General features: G+C 51.4%; 1 protein-coding gene and 1 long non-coding RNA gene across 2 annotated transcripts in view; one reads left to right on the plus strand and one right to left on the minus strand.

The window, feature by feature from the left end:
* LOC149324974 (uncharacterized) overlaps window positions 1-2,010 on the plus strand; it is a 32,304-nt gene extending 30,294 nt beyond the window's left edge. Inside the window, exon 3 of the long non-coding RNA XR_016286071.1 lies at window positions 1,882-2,010. This is a non-coding gene — a long non-coding RNA (uncharacterized LOC149324974). The remainder of the gene's footprint in view (window positions 1-1,881) is intronic.
* Window positions 1-15,454, minus strand: part of LOC149324973 (uncharacterized) — a 117,294-nt gene that overhangs the window by 38,969 nt on the left and 62,871 nt on the right. The gene's annotated exons all lie outside the window — the stretch shown is intronic.

A 15,454-nucleotide genomic window follows, 5' to 3' on the forward strand; every position in this document is an offset into this window, starting at 1 on the left:
AATCATGTGACAAGATATGTTCCCTGTAAGACTGGCATAGTTTATCAGATCCCCTTGTCCTGCGGCTTTACCTACATCGGCCAGACTGGCCGCTGTATTAACGTGCGGCTCATGGAGCAAGCTAATTCTTTAAAGCACAAAGAAACAAACCTAGCGAAGCATTGTTTCGCATGCAAATGCACGCCGTTTTTTGGTGACACTGATGTGTTGTTTCGTCATTCTGACCAGCGCACTAGAGAAATTGCTGAAGCCTTTCATATTATCCGGAAAGATAAAGGGTGCGTGTGTGCGCAAACTGTAACATTATCCTTAAGGGAAATGAAAATGCTACAGAGTGGATAGCGGTTCTGTGGATACACACGTGCTTTTAAAGCGGTTTTACCTTTTTTAGTACTATGAGATTGTTGACATTGCGCATGTGCGCTGTTTTTCGTGTGTGTATATTTATGACATGCTTCTTCCTAATAAAAAATCAGTTGTAAGTTCAGCGCTGTGTGTGTCTTGTCTTCTTCTTGGTCTGTGTGTGTTTGCGCTTTTGAACCATCACTATGAGGTGGCATATTTTGTTTTTGTGCGGCGCTGTTGACCTCTGGCCATGTGTATATTGGTCATGCGTGTATTAAAGCAGGCATGCATTTCGAGGCTACACCTTCTACTTGCTCCAAGAAATCTCCATAAAAAAAAAACGGATCTGTAATGAGTTTAAGTTTTGTCGTGTTTGTGACCTTTAAGTGCGTAACCATAAAAAGTATGTGGGGTTGTATACAGTTGCACTGGAACCATAAGTCGCCAGTGCATGTCACTAGAAATCATTTGAACTTGCAAGAATTAGCGCTCTACCCTTAGCGGTAGCAATCGACTGCACCGTGACAGAAAAGCAAAACGAAAAAGTTAGAAATGGAGACAAGAGACATAAACACTGAATGGATATGAATGGGAACAGAAGAGGTAGGAGTAGCAAGAAGAGGCGCACTTTCGCCCGGCGCCACAAACTCCACGACGAAGCGACAGCCGTCCGGGGCATCGGTCGCGGTGAGAGACGCCGAGATCACCTTAGCAAAGGGCGACCGAGAGCTGAGAAGCGCCGTTCATTTCATGTAGTAGCGTCTCCAGCATGTAGTCTAGCCGAGCCTCGACCACGCCCTTGGCCACTTGGCCAGAGAAGCCAGAACACTGAATGAGGTTTGTCTTGAAGTTTACCTCACGCTGAAGGCGTCCTGGGCGACAGCACGAAATGCAAGCGCAACGAAACAAATTCATAAAGGTTCCTGTAGTGACAGTGCTCGATATTTATGCATTGCTGCATAGCACGGCGCACTACGCATGCATTGCTGCAGTGTGGTAGTCCAGGTTGAGCACGGATTGGAACAGTTTTAATGCGAGAGCATTATACTCCTGTCACACGGCGCAATTAGTGTCACTTTCAACAAGTGACATTCCCCTAAAGCGTCATTCGACCACTGTCACACGATGAGCTTTAGTGACGCTCGCTGCAGAATGCACTTTCCTCGTTGTGAGTCTGGCGGGCTCACTCCACTTGGTCCGGCAAGGCGAATGCGTAGTCTCCAAAGGAGTGCTCCGGCACTAAAAAAAATTTGAGAATTAAAAATCTCCATCTCATTTTCTTGATTGAGCCTTTTAATAAGAGCTTGTTTTAAACCATCAGCAAATAAAAATAATGCGCACACCACCTGAACAGCTACTCTCGCCCTGCAAATGACGACGAGTCCCTTCCGCGATAGGCCTAATGAGTTCACAGGGTGCGTGTACGCAATTTCGTCCATTGTGGAGACGGAATTCTCAAGTTTCAGCCTGCGCAAATGGACAACGAGTGTAGTCTTGACAAAAGTGCCCTGCAATCGACTGTCAGTTATATTACAGGACGCGCATGCACTTGTAGCGTGCCATCGTGGTCCGGCCGGAGAAGACGACGACAGCCCCAGCACGCCTGCTTAGCAGGCGCAGACTGGATTTTCGTGGCTGCATGCCGGCGGCACGCTGTCCCATTCCCGCCTGGCTGAGCGCGTCCAGTGAAATATATTTGTGGAGACCCGACGACGACTTGTGTCTTTGATTCGTCTCCATACACTGAACGGGAAGCGGCGGTGGGACCCAGACTGACGCTCAGTGTTTTGGGCAGCCAGCAGCAGTCGCCGCCGTCGCTTGTGGATAACAAATAAGGACGTTTCAGTTAACGCGAACGGTCACCGAACATGCTTCTCGATAAACTTATCCAAATGAAGTATTCGTCTCATCGGAGAAAGCAGGGACCATTAGCGAGAAGCGCCGGTCCTACCCGGTGTCACCAACCCGGCTACCAAGTGTTTCCCTGGCTCGCGGTCGCATCGGCGCTTCCTACAGAGTTGTCGCACTTTGTGAACAGGCAAGGGTCCAACCGGTACAAAAAGGAAATTATTTACGATAACTAATCCGCAGCTTGCGTTTTATGTCATGCAAACGGGCACTAGCAGTTTTTACACAGCGATGTAAACAAGAGTACTGGAATATAGTCGTCCTCATCGCTGCATTCCTGTGGAAATTTCGCGCTTGTGCGGTCACCTTTGTTAAAAGAAGCAAAAAAAGCAAACAACGCACATGAAAATATTACATCTCTGATTGACTGTCTTTAGCTTTGTCACTGACCAGCCGCAATTAAACTACTTGATTTTTTTTTTTTTTTTGGGGGGGGGGGGGGCGGTTATTGCTTGATTTTGTTCTCAACCTGATTCCCTTTCCGTTAAGTCCTTTTGTCCTCGTGACCATGTTTGCTTTAGCCGTTTCAAATCTATATGTCCTAAAGTTATTTCCACCGGGCGAGTGAATTGTAATTATGATTGTTCTCTCTGCATTTCTTTTGTTTTGTCGTTTTTTTTCTTCCTTACAACAAGCTAATTCAATGTGCTCTATCCACCCTCGAAGAGTGGAATTTCCTTGATCAGGGCGTATTGTGTACTGTATTGTATTTTTTTTAAGAAGCAATGCCCCTGTACCATTGTCTAGTGCTTGAGGGCTTGCGGCTCTGTCAAGCTGTAATTTATGACGGCTTTTACTCCCGGCCTCCAGTACCGTGTTTGACACGAGTAAGGCATTATTATTATTAAAACAAACGGGCACTCCGGCAGAAAGCAGTCCGGCGTTGCTGTGGGGCGGCGAAGCGATGGCGACGGCTGTTTTCAGTGCGGGCTGTGTTGGACTTTCAGAGTGGCATCCCAATACCTCGAATGTATTCGCGGAGCTCCGTTGACTGGAATGTATCTGAGCCGAATGCTGTTAAAAAATTTGTCCAGCAGTACAAAGCGACAGTCGAGTCGAATGACATTCGGTTGGAAGGCATTCGAAACGCCCGTGTAGCAGGGGCATTACTTGTCGCGGATCGTGATGCTTTTTAAGGCGAAAGCCTTTAATGCCTCATCATCATTATCATCACAGAAGCTTCATTGAATGCAGAGGAGTTTCGGGCTCACAGACCCCTGGGCCCCCGTACGGTCCCATTGCACTCAAATGTTCATGTTCCTACGGACCATGACGTCGGCAGCCCGGCTGGTTGCGATGGCCTGTTTGGCCGGGTCCGCGGAGCGCAGCAGGGTCTCCCATGCTGGTGAGGTGATCCAGGCCCCGCCGGGCAGAGGAAGTGGGAAAGGGTAGCGGAGGGATGCTGGCAGAGGGTACAGGAAGGGCTAGTGAAGTGATATCGGGATTGCAGATAGAGGGACGGGAGGGTGCGCGTCTGGAGTAAAGCCCCTAAAAAAACTAAAGTAGCGACAAGACGCCCTCCCCCTTCGCTCCTTCTCCCCCGCGCGCCGGGCGAACGACTTTTGTTTTCTTTGTGATTTCATGTGACTGCGGTGGCGACCTCTAGCCCGCTCCGCAGGAACTAACGCCCCTTTTGAATTGGTTGCGCTGGATTCCCGTACTTGACGAGTTCTTCTCTATGTCTCCGCACTAGCCGTGCGTTCCGCTGCATAAATACATCGGTGACTTAGGAGAAACATTTGCATGCTTCACTGAATCGTCTGAAGGCAAAAATGAGCACGCATAGATGGATTGTGTTGGGTAGAGCCGTACGCGCACCGTGTCCGGGTGCGCCGGGCTGTATGCGGCGTGCCAAGTTTGATATCGAGAGTGGGGCGTGCATTGAACGTGGCCGTGAATCACGAGGCCGTAGAATGAATTGGCGGTGATATATTTTGGTGAAGAGGAGTATGCAAACAGAACGACCGTCCCCGCCGGAACGCTGGACGTGCTACAACGGATGCACAGGTTTGGCATTCGAAAAGACACCTGCAAGTGAAGGCATTATAAATGCCTGTAGTTCATCCGCTCTCCTAGTGGCTTTCGGTTTTGGTCTGCTGCAGTGTATCGCGGACCAGGTTAGACGCTTGAGGGAGTGCTCGAAATACGGTAGGAAGGCCACGCTACATCTGTACTTATCTGTGCCTCCCCTAATGTTCTCTCGCGTGCATGAACTGTAAGGATATAGACTCCGGCATTAAAATTTTCTTTGGAATAGTGACTTAGTAAAGAGAAAACCTACCTCGCAAATATCCTTCGCCTGCCAGCAATGGGATAATGAAGTTCTTCGTAAATATTTCATCGGCATCAGTCATTTAGTGAGAAGCAAAACCTACCTCGTTTTTAACACATCTGTCCGATAATCTTCCATATTCGTATAGTCGCTATTAGAGCACTTCACTGGCCTTAATTATTCACGCGTCCCGAGCCCGTCAACCTTTTTCGTTACCTGCCCTAGCCCGGCCCGATTTTTTCGATATAGGCCCGAACCCGGCCCGCGAGGTAGACATGGCCGGCTCAGGCTCGGAAACAGCCCGAGTACTAAATGCACATCGGTAAAGCCAAAGCCTTTTGTTATACGGATCTCATTTAAAAAAAAAAGCGGCTACAAAACTTCTAAAAATGGAGATAATGGGGGCCTCACTGTGGGCAACGTTAACAAAAAAAAAAAAACGTTTTCGCATTAATAAAAGAGGTTATGACAGACTTTCTCGCATTCGTAGCCTCCTTCTAACTAGTTAGGCGTCAAGGGTAAGCGAGAATGCGGAAGTGATGTTGCAAAGTATGTGACAGGAAACGCGCGACGCACTTACGATGGGCACTATCACGCATACCCACAGCTACTGGTCATATTTCGAGAGTAAACGCAAGCCAGCGCGTGCTAGCTGGTGCTTCCACCAGCGGTGCCTACGGTGCCTTGATACATATCGGCGCTATAATTGTCTTTTTTGCCCTTTTCTGTAATATATATATATATATATATATATATTGATACATGCATTCGAAGAAGAGACAGAAGTAGTGCATGCGCTAGAAGAGGAAGAAGTTAGTTGGCTCTCTCGCGCGCGCTCGAACCACTGGGTGACCGCCGCATGTTTTTTCGTCTCTGCGCGGGTGTTCTTCTTGGCGTTGCACGCTACAGTTTGGTGGAGCAGTGCTGGGTACGCTTCCCGACCTGCAAACTCCGTACAGCGTCACTACGGACCTCACACCGGTTCACCAGCGACCCAGTCGCCGTCTCCGCGGAGAGTCGCCTGAATTTGGGCCCCTTCCCCCGCCAACAAGGACGACGCAGCCTCGACCGCCGAGTCCAACGGACATGGCCACTGACACCAGAACCCCGCCGCCGATCCAGCCTCTACCGTCGAGTCCAACTGCCATGGCCGCTGACACCAGGCCCCTGGCGCCGATCCTTTGCCACCCACCGCGAACACCGCCATCTTTTCACGGTGACGTGTTCGAAGACGCTGAGGACTGGCTGGAGGCGTTCGAGCGGGTCGCACGCTACAACGGTTGGTGCGACGAGCGCAAGCTGAATAACGTCTACTTTGCCCTGGAAGAGTCTGCTCGGACGTGGTTTGAAAACCACGAGGCTACACTTCCCACCTGGGAGACGTTCTGCCGGAGTCTCCTGGCTACGTTCCCCAACGCTGACCGCCGGGAGAAGGCTGAAGCTGCGCTGCACTCCCGAAATCAGCGCACGAACGAAAGCGTGCGCATGTACACCGAAGACATGGCCCGTCTTTTCAAGCGCGCCGACCCCAACATGAAAGAGGAGAAGAAGCTGCGCCATCTCATGCGTGGGGTTAAGCAGGAGCTGTTCGCGGGCCTCGTGCGCAGCCCACCCCGCACGGTGGCGGAATTTCTAACCGAGGCGACCACGATGGAGACGACGCTGCAACAACGGGCCCGCCAGTACAACCGGGACATCAACTGCATGGTGCCCGAAGGCTTTTCGTCGTGTCTCGGCGGCAGTGCAGACACCTTGCGCGAACTAATTCGCTCCGTTGTCCGGGAGGAACTGCAACGGATCCATCTGCCCCAGGTTGCACCTGCGCCGCTGGCAGCGCTGACTGAAGTCGTCAGGGACGAGGTGCGACAGGCTGCGCAGGCACCTCCTGTCCCCGAAGCGCCGTCCCGGTCGGATGACAGACCCACGTACGCATCCGTTGTACGTCGCACGACAGGCTACGGTCCCATTACCCCAACGCCTGGCGTGAGCAACGTCGGCACATGTCACGGAAGCGTGCCTGGCTACGGTATGGCCCCGACGACCCCCGTGAGTAACATCGCCGCATATTCCGCACCCGCATCTGCTACAGCTGGGCCACGCCCTCGCAAGTCGGATTTGTGGCGTACACCGGACCGCAGGCCTCTCTGCTACCACTGTGGGGAGCCCGGTCACCTCTACAGAACATGTCCGTACCGCCAAGTGGGCCTTCGCGGTTTCCATCCCGACGCACCCTGCCCTCAGAACGGCGAACGACCGCATGAGATTGCGCAGCATCTCTGGGCACGCCAGAACCCTGCCTACTCTGGAAGGCGCGAGTCCCGTTCCCCTTCGCCTCTCCGTTATCGCTCTTCCAGCCCTGGCCGCCAGAGTAGCTCTGCTGGCCGTCGCTCGCCGAGTCCGCGTCGGGAAAACTAACACCAGCGACCTCTGGAGGCAAGGCCGCTGACGTCGGGACGTGTCAAGATCCTCCATCGCGAAACCCTCGAGCCGACGATACCTGGACAGAGAGAGGCAGCGACAGTATCAGATACGCTGCATCCGATTTGCGTGTGACAATTGATGGCACGGAGATTACCGCGCTGCTCGATACCGGTGCTGACTATTCTGTTATGAGCCGTGTCTTTGCTGGAGAACTTAAGAAAGTTCTGACACCGTGGACGGGGACCCCCATTCGCACCGCTGGTGGCCACCTAATTTCCCCTGTGGGCAAGTGCACGGCTAGAGTTGGGATTAGTGGTTTCACGTACGTTGGTGAATTTGTCGTACTCCCCGAGTGTTCCAGAGACTTGATTCTGGGGATCGGCTTCCTGCAGTCGAACGGCGCTGTGATTGACTTTCAGGAGGCACGTGTCACGTTCTCGACCAAACAGGCCGTGGCGCGCTTTGACTCCCGCGATCCCTGCAGCAACGCCCTGCGCGTTGTCGAGAACGACGTTACGGTGCCGCCGCGGTGCAGTGTTCTGGTGCTCGTGCGGAATGACCTCTTTCACGACTACGAGGGCCTAGCGGACAGTCATAGTCCACTGCTGCTTAAGCGGGGACTTGCCGTTGCAAGAGGTCTCGTCCAACTACGTGACGGCCGCACCCATGTCCTCCTGACTAACTTTGCCAACGAATATCAGCACCTGGCCAAAGGCATGGCTATTGCCTTCCTCCACGACGTTGCTGAGGTTCCAGGTTTGTGCACCGTGGGAGGACCCACTCCGGAGTATGCTGGCCCACATCACGCTCTTCAGTCAGTCAGAATAAATCCTGCCCTGCCGTCGGTTCAGAGGGATCTTCTGTCGGACCTCTTGGCAGACTTTGCGGACTGTTTCGCTACGTGCTCGAAGGTCGGCCGAACTCCACTCGCCAAGCATCGTATCATCACTGATGAGACTACGCGACCCGTCTGCCAGCGCCCATATCGCGTTTCCCCGGTGGAGAGAGAAGCCATTCAGAATCAGGTTGCCGAGATGCTTGCAGACGATGTCATTCAGCCGTCCACCAGTCCGTGGGCATCGCCTGTGGTTCTTGTCAAAAAAAAGGACAATACCCTGCGTTTCTGCGTGGACTACAGGAAACTTAACAACGTGACCAAAAAGGACGTTTACCCGCTGCCCAGGATAGATGACGCGCTCGACCGATTGCGGAATGCCCGATACTTCTCGTCATTAGATCTTAAAAGCGGGTACTGGCAAATCGAAGTGGACGAGCGAGACCGGGAGAAGACGGCTTTCGTGACGCCTGACGGCCTCTATGAGTTTAAAGTGCTTCCATTTGGTCTGTGCTCAGCACCGGCCACGTTCCAAAGCATGATGGACACTGTTCTCTCCGGCTTGAAATGGCAGACCTGCTTGATGTACCTGGACGATGTCGTTATATTTTCGACCACCTTTGACCAGCACTTGGAGCGGTTGCGCATTGTGCTACAAGCGCTCAAATCTGCGCAACTCACCATCAAAGCCGAGAAATGCCATTTTGGCTTTGAGGAACTTCGCTTTCTTGGTCACGTTGTCAGCGCGCAAGGTGTTCGCCCGGACCCTGACAAGACCGCTGCCGTCTCAGGTTTTCCACGCCCAACTGACAAGAAGGCTGTTCGCCGGTTTTTGGGCCTATGCTCCTATTATAGGCGCTTTATTCAAGATTTCTCCAAAATCGCGGAACCGCTGAACGCACTGACCCGTGACGACACGCCCTTCCTGTGGGGGACCGACGAAGAGGCTGCATTTATCGAGCTTCGCAGCCGTCTGCAAAGCACTCCGATACTCGGCCACTTCGACGAGCATGCTGCCACGGACATCCACACTGACGCCAGCAATGTTGGCCTTGGTGCAGTACTGATCCAGTGGCAAGACGGTGCAGAACGGGTCATCAGTTATGCTAGTCGAACACTTACGCGCTCCGAGGCCAATTATTCTACGACGGAGAAAGAATGTCTTGCAGTGATATGGGCCATCTGCAAGTTCCGACCGTACCTCTACGGACGACCCTTCCGTGTGGTAAGCGACCACCACTCCTTATGCTGGCTGGCGAGCCTCAAAGACCCCTCAGGACGCTTGGCTAGATGGAGCTTACGCTTGCAAGAATACGACTTAACAGTAGTTTATAAGTCTGGCCGTAAGCATCAGGATGCGGATTGTCTGTCGCGCGCGCCTATCCCAATCAATGCCGAAGAAACCACCGATGATTTTCCTTTCCTGGGCTCTGTTAGTACCACCCAAATGGCGCAGCTTCAGAGGGCGGACTCGGAGTTGGCGCCGCTCATCGATTATCTCGAAGGCAGTGAAGGTCCCATTCCGCGTGTTTTTCTTCGAGGGCTTCACACCTTCACTTTACGGTCTGGTGTTCTCTACAAGCGCAACTTTGCCAACAGCGAAGAAGTGTTCCTACTTGTCGTACCATCCCAGTTGCGGTCAGAGATCTTGAGTGCCTGCCATGATGCGCCATCCGCCGGCCACCTTGGAGTCAGCCGTACACTTGCGCGGATTAGACAAAAGTATTATTGGCCCAGGTTACTCCCATCGGTGCGGGCCTACGTAAAAACATGCCGTGAATGCCAACGTCGGAAGACTCCTCCATTGAAACCAGCCGGATTTCTTCACCCCGTCGATCCACCGAAGACCCCTTTCCAACAAGTGGGCATGGACCTCCTTGGTCCATTTCCGAAGTCTTCGTCTGGGAAGCGTTGGATAGTCGTTGCGACTGACTACCTCACACGGCACGCTGAGACTACGTCTCTTGCCAAAGGCACTGCTGCTGAAGTGGCGCAGTTCTTCGTCCACAACATTGTCTTGCGTCATGGAGCACCCGCCGTTGTTGTTACTGACCGCGGAACTGCTTTCACGGCCCGCTTAACCCAGTCCGTGATGACTCTGACGCACACGAGCCATCGACCTGCTACGGCGTATCACCCGCAGACAAACGGGTTGGTAGAGCGACTTAACCGCACACTCGCCGACATGCTATCAATGTACGTTGACGTCGAGCATCGAACTTGGGACACCATTCTGCCGTACGTAACGTTTGCGTACAACACCGCCCTGCAGGAAACAACCCGACTGACCCCTTTTCAGCTTGTCTTCGGTCGCCAGGTGACCACCCCGTTGGATGCTATGTTGCCCGTCGACCCTTACTGCGACTCTGACGCTGACCTCGACGTAGATACCTTCGTTCAGCGTGCTGAGGAAGCGCGTCAACTGGCCCGCCTGCGAATCCACCGTCAACAGGAGACTGACGCCGCTAGGTACAACTCTGGGCGCCGTTTCGTCAGTTATGCGCCCGGCGACCTTGTGTGGATTTGGATACCTGTTCGTCGCCGCGGGCTCTCTGAAAAGCTTCTGCGCCGATACTTCGGCCCTTACGAAGTAGTGCGCCGCATCAGTGATGTGACTTATGCAGTTGCTCCCGCCCCGACAGCTTGTTCACCGCGCCGGTCGCACCGAACTGAAGTCGCACACGTTGTTCGCATGAAGCCTTACCACGACCGGCTACCTGACTGAACTGCGGTCCACTGCAGCTGTGTTCTACCCTTTCGCCGACTTTTCTCTCCTAGCCGCATCGTGTCGATGCTGCAGAAGAAGGGGGCAGTGATACATGCATTCGAAGAAGAGACAGAAGTAGTGCATGCGCTAGAAGAGGAAGAAGTTAGTTGGCTCTCTCGCGCGCGCTCGAACCACTGGGTGACCGCCGCATGTTTTTTCGTCTCTGCGCGGGTGTTCTTCTTGGCGTTGCACGCTACAATATATAACATACACGCACGCACGCGCGTGACTGCAGGATGTAACGCGTGCGCTTCACCATGTCAGAGCGCAGTTTGATCTGCGCTAATAGTACGCATGTATGTCTAACTGCGGCATCCGCTCAAATTTAAGGAACGTCACTCTACAGTTAGACGTGTGCCTCGCGTCACTTACACGTTTGCGTGCGTGCAATCACGATGCGCTCAACCAAGCGCCCTCATGTCGAGCTTACTGCGGCCATATGCTCGATCGCGAACAAACCACTGCACAGCGTAGCTTGAAAAAAATAAGAAAACTCAGCAGCTATTGAAAGCACGTCACTTACATCGCAAAGTCTGGTCGATGGCGTTGCGTTAAAATTCGCCCGGCCAATTTTGTGTAATCAAACCTTTGTCCGGCCCGCGTCGGTTTTCGATGATGGGATCGCGAAGAACCGCTTTCCACCGTCGTGACGGTTCTTGCACCCGAAGGCGCAGCTGCTCGTCATGCCGCACAGATAGACGGCGTGAAGTTAGGTGACTGACACACGTTCCGAGCGAAACAAAAGCCGCTGTTCTTCACAGCAAGCAAAAGCGCAGTGTCCGCAACGACGCCTGCCGAACCTACAGTGCGCGGTTGGAGCGTACAATATGGTGTCCGCGGCTGCGAAAAGCGCGGGTTTAAAGGGCTTTTGCGCGCGAAACCATCGACCAATGGGAAGAGGCGACGGGCGCAGGAGAGGGAGAGGCGGCGCTCTGCAAAGGTTTTCGCTACTTTAAAAATTTCCAGAGGCTTTAGTCTGGAGGCGTCGCCAGAGCATCTGGTGGTAGGTGTCTAGGGAGGGGTGGGGTGGGGGGTACAGCAGGCGCGCGGCCCGAAAGGCCTGCGTCAGATCGCTGAAGGAGTGCATGCGATCCCGCGTGAATCCCAGGTCGGAGGCCGACGGCGCCCGGTTTAAGGAACCTCGGGCTAACACATTGGCGGCCTCGTTACCGGGATTCCAGGAGTGCGCAGGCACCCATATCAGCTCCGCATGGCGGGGCTGGTGGGCGGCAGGCGAGCTCAGTATGCTAGAGGGAAACAAAACTGCGCGAAGAAGACGGGACAAAAGAAGGCACGAATACGCACACACAAAGCGCAGACTTCCAACTGACTTTATTTAGCAAAAGCAGGGTGCTTATAAAAGGCTACCACAGCAAACAAGGAAACAAGCAGAAGCAAAGCCAACGTGCGTACGGCAATGACAGTGTCAACAAGACCACGTGTGGTTACGACCCATGAAAAGCTCGGATGAGTCCATCAGAAATTGATCTCTTGCCTTGGAAGAGATAAAGAAGGCGCGCTAACACATTTATCGTCCATTTTGGAAATGAAGTAAGCCTCGATAACTTCTCTTTCGGTTTTTGTTTTGGCCTCAGAAAGGAACTTGGTTTTTTCCAGGTAAGGAGAACAGTTTTTGGTGTCGCAGCTCTTAAAGTGAAAGGGTAGATTGCTGCCAGTGTCGCTGCTGAGGGATCGCCTGTGTTCCAAAACGCGCTCATTTGCAGGGTTCAATGAGCCTGGTGGAGTGCCTCAATCGCGGTTTCCCCGGCGCTAATGCAGCCTTCTCGGTGGACATTGTGGACTTGTTTTATTCTGTGCCCCATGACGAACTTTTTATTACTGTGCGCGAATTAATTGAAAGATCTGGGACAATTTCCTTCCAGAATAAGTGTGGCATCACTTAAGAATCATTCCTCGAACTTTTAAAAGTGTACTTGAATTCTACGATTGAACAGCATGAAGATGATTATGTTGTGCAAAAACATGGAATCTGTATTGGCTCCTGTGTTGCGCCTGTGCTGTGCAACATTTTTTTAGCAAAATTTGACTCGATGCTACAAGGCTGTCTTGAACGACACACGTGTTGTAAGGGTTTTTAGATATGTTGACGATTTTTTAGTAATTTTGAACTTACCCGAAACTGACCAGCTTACCTTTGTGGCAGACCAGATTTTAAATATTTTTAGCACATGTTCTAAGAACTTGGTTTTTACGCATGAGATTCCTTCTGACAAGACCATTAGGTTCCTGGATTTAGAATTGTCTTTTTTACCCAATCAACACGTGTGCTGGAAATATGCGCCCAGGTCTAAGAAGGCACTGGTGCCGTATGATTCGGCCCATTCTAAATTAGTGAAGCGCAGCATTGCAAACTTGTGTTTTTTGAATGCCTTAAAGAAGAGTCCCTCATGTGATGCAGCAAAGTCTGGCGGAGCAGGTTGAACGGCTACAATGTTCTGGGTTTCCTCCCTCGGTTTTGCTGGCGGTGGCGGAATCCTTGGGGAAAAAACTGAAGTTATCTTCAAAGGCTGCCAGGCCAGTAGAAGTGAAAACAAGAAAGTTGGAAGTCATGCCTTACTTCCACAAGACTTCACATGGTCTGAAAAAAGTGGCTCAGAAGTTTGATGTCACTATGGCATTTTCTGCCCCTTGCAAACTGTCCGGTTTGTGCGCCCAAACCTCTGCAGACCTGCGCAAAACTGGTGTTTGCAAGACCAAACACCAGACTATGTTCACCACATGCGCAGTGGGCGTGGTGTATTCAATCCCATTGTCATGCGGGAAAATCTACATAGGCCAAACCGGAGCATGCTTGAATGAGCGCCTGAGGCAACATCGCACAACTTTGGGCACTGGCACAGGCAGCAATCTAGCCTTGCATGTAAAGGACTGCAAGTGTACTCCTAGTTTTCACACTACCAGCATTATCGGGCGGGGGAAATCTAAACGTGAGAGTGAGCTATTGGAGGCATTCATGATCAGAAAGAATAAGCAGAAATGCGTCAGTGAGCCGTCTATGATTATCACCGAAAAGGAGTGCAAGTTTTTATCATTATAGTAGCCATGTCACCATGTGGTGCGCGAAGTGTATTGTCTGTACGGTGTGTGCGCAGGCAGGAAATTCTTTTAAAATGAGCAATTCTTCATCGCAATAAATCAGTTGTAAGTCCAGCGTTGTGGTGTGTGCCTTCTTTGTTCTTGTCTTGCGTCTATTTTCGCTGGCTCCCTTTCTATGCAATATGAACCAACTAGCCCAGCAGTTTGCACTCCTGCGCTCATTAAAACAACGGCCAGTCTGGCCTGTGTAGGAACGATAGCATGACAGAGGTATTTCATAAACGACTTTGGAAACACATTTTGTGAACTTGTTCCGGTGGTTCTTCTTGCAAGTGGTAGATTCCTTTCTTGTTCCATTCAGTAGAGAGCACACTTTTTTTCAGTTTGCAAGGTGCCGAAAAAACAACGCGAATGTCATACCTTTCCGCTACCTTCTTGATGTTATGGGAAAGACACTGAAAATACGTTAGAGTGGAAGCTTGTCAAAAACCGAGTTTTTGACAGCGTCCAGATTCATCTTGTTCAGTAGCTTGACAGCTTGTTTCCGTTGGGTAGAAGCGCGGAAATCAACAGGTTTAAAATTCTGCTTCTCGGGCCTTTTCTTCAAACATGCCTTGCGGCATGACGACGAAGCCCCCCTCCTTGTCAGTTTCCACCATAGACAGTCCGTGCTCCCTAAGGTATGAGACTGTTTTCTTGATCGGGGCTTTTGTAGAAGAAAGGCGACTTACATTGCTTCTGCCCAACGGAAACCAGCTGTCAAGCTGCTGGACAAGATGAATCTGAACGCTGTCAAAAACTCGGTGTCAAAAGCAGGCAGAGATTTTCTGGAAATTTTCTTCACTGGCGAAACGCACAAGCTGGACTGCCCGCTGTGTGCGTTTGTGTCCGAGAGAGACAGTTGGCAACGTTCTGTTAGCTCCTTCCTAAAACGCCACATGGACCAAGTTTTGGGACATGATCCGTTTCTCATACGTAGTTCCAAGGACTTTGTGCTGGCTCTGGAACAGGGAATGCCCTCAGCTTACACAGCTATTTCCGTTGATCTACAAGATCTTTTTTATTCAGTACCGCATGAAGGGTTCTACACTGCTGTGAGGGATTGCATTCAAGAGCATGGTGAACTAGTTTTTCGCAATATGGCTGGAATCAGTACCGAGCATTTTTTAGAGCTTTTACAGTTTTACCTGAGTTCCGCAGCCACTTTTTACGACGGACGCTTTTATGTTCAAAAGTCCGGAATTTGCATTGGGTCTTCAGTTGCTCCAGTGCTGTGTGACATCTTTATGGCTTTTTTAGACAGACGCTTAGAAAAAGAGCTTTTAAAGCATCCTGTATCACGTGTGTTTCGTTGTGTCGATGACTTTCTAGTGATTTTAGACAATTCTTCTAAGTATGACCTTGACAGTGCTGTCACTGGCAAACGCCTCCTCCTCCTCAGAGGGGCAAGGCTTACTTTTTACTCATGAACTGACAAGGGACAACCGCATACAGTTTTTAGACTGAAATCTGCACTTCACTGATGCCCAGGTTTGCTGGTCGTATAGCCCAAGGTCGAACAAAAGTCTACTACCCCATAAAAGCGCTCATTCTAAGCTAGTCAAACGTGGAGTCGTCATGTCTGCCTGCCTCTCTGCCCTGCAGAAATCCTGTACTCGCACCATGTCATCCAGTTTTCAATATCAAGTTGAGCGCCTTCTTTCTGCTGGCTATCCCCGTCATCTACTTCTTGGAACCTGCGAAAGCCTGCTTCAAAGGCTAAAATCTTCACATGAAAAAGATCAAAGATGCTCCGAACCCAAGCCATCATTTGTCATGCCGTATTTTCATTGCCTTTCCCATAACATCA

This window comes from Amblyomma mixtum, chromosome 10 (genome assembly GCF_055824585.1).
Source record: "Amblyomma mixtum isolate Tamu chromosome 10, ASM5582458v1, whole genome shotgun sequence".
Taxonomy (NCBI): Eukaryota; Metazoa; Arthropoda; class Arachnida; order Ixodida; family Ixodidae; genus Amblyomma; species Amblyomma mixtum.